Source organism: Nannospalax galili, unplaced genomic scaffold, assembly GCF_000622305.1.
Source record: "Nannospalax galili isolate Female #2095 unplaced genomic scaffold, S.galili_v1.0 scaffold903, whole genome shotgun sequence".
NCBI classification, from domain to species: Eukaryota; Metazoa; Chordata; class Mammalia; order Rodentia; family Spalacidae; genus Nannospalax; species Nannospalax galili.
In genome coordinates, this window is record NW_008349989.1 from 79,677 (window position 1) to 81,515 (window position 1,839).

The window sequence follows — 1,839 nt, forward strand, 5'->3', positions numbered from 1 at the left end:
CCAACAGTGGATAAAAGTTTCCTTTCCCCTGGATCCATGTCAGCATTTGGTATCATTTAGTCTCTTAATCTCAGCCATTCTGACTTGGGTTAGAATCTTTTTTTTTTAACTTTTACAAAAACTTTATTGAGGGAGCTGGAGAGATGGCTCAGCAGTTAAGAACACTGGCTGTTCTTGCAGAAGACCCAGGTTAGAATCCCAGCACCCACATGGCAGCTACCAACTCTCCATAACTCTAATTCCAGGGGATCCAATAGCCTTTTCTGTCCTCCACAGACATTGCACGACACGGGTGCACTTACCTACATATAGACAATACACACATACACTTAAAAAATAAAATACAATAAAATAAAATAATTTATTGAGAATTTCATACATGCATATAAGGTGTTTTGATTAAATCCATGCCCACTCCCTCCCCTCCAACATTTGCCCCTCTGAAGAGGTAACCCTAAAATCTTTTAAGGTTTAGATACAAGGTTGTAAATACTTTTGACACTTTTGGCCTTTGGAACAGAGTATGTTGTTAACAGGACCAAAGACATTTTGACTTTTAGCCAAGAAACTTGCTATATTTCTTTGGGGTCTTTTTACCCTAACTGCCTAGCCAATTCTTACCTCCTATTCTTATCACACCATCCTCTGGAGGGGTTACCCAAACTACCAATACGGAATAGGGACACAGATCATTCTGGCTTCTTTCATGCTGAACAGGGGTGCAGGGTGAGGCAATTGCAGTACCCCTTCAGTGGGTCTATCTAAAAGACTCCCAAATTTCATAACTCTTGTCTCTAAGGGAAAAAGAAAGTCCTTAAATCATGAATAGGAGATGTGAAGGAGAAGTAAAGGCAAGAGTAATTAGCATTACAAGTTCTAGACAGGGAACAAGAAAAAAATCAGAACAGGACAATTTCCAAATGTTCACATGAGAGTTCATTGAAATTTCTTGACAAGGGCTTCCAAAAGCATACCTCTATTGGGATCTTCCTCATTTTTCTTTTGTCTTCCAAGGCTGGACTACTTGGCTAGGAAGACTGGCTGGATACTCAGGTGAAGGTCCAGTGACCCTGCTTGGCGCTCCTTTAATGAATGAGCACAACCGTCAGCAAGCCCAATTGTGACTATGTTCAGTGATCAGGCTCAGCCGAAGTTGTGATGATGGTAGATATTTCATGCAGAAGGGACTGCTGTATAGCATCATCTTATTAAAAGGTCCTGAAATTTAAAAGGATTTGGTTCTAGGAGCCACATATGAGGGAGAACATACATCATTTGTTTTCCTGAGTGTTACTTCACTTAGTATAACAGTTTTTAGATCCATCCATTTACCTTCAAATTTCATTATTTCATCTATCGTTACTGCTGAATAGAACTCCATTGTGTAAATATACCACATTTTTGTTAACCACTCATCAGTTGAGGGACACTTAGGTTACTTCCATCTCTTAGCTATTGTGAAAAGAGCAGCAACAAACATAGTTGTACAAGTGTCTCTACAACAGGATGAGTCCTTTGGGTAGAGGCCAAGGAGTGGTATAACTGGGTCATATGGTAGGTTCATTTTTAGTTTTTTAAGAGTTCTCCATGCTGTTTTACATAGAGGCTGTACAAGTTTGCAATCCCACCAGCAGTGGGATGAGCGATCCCCTTTCTCCACATCCTCACCAGCATTTGGTATCATTTGTTCTCTTGATCCTAACCAGTCTGACTGAGGTAAGATGACACCTTAGGGTGGTTTTAATTTGCATTTCCCTAATTACTAACGATGTGGAACACTTTTTAAGATGTTTCTTAGCCATCTTTATTTCTTCCTTTGAGAACTCTCTGTTTAGATCT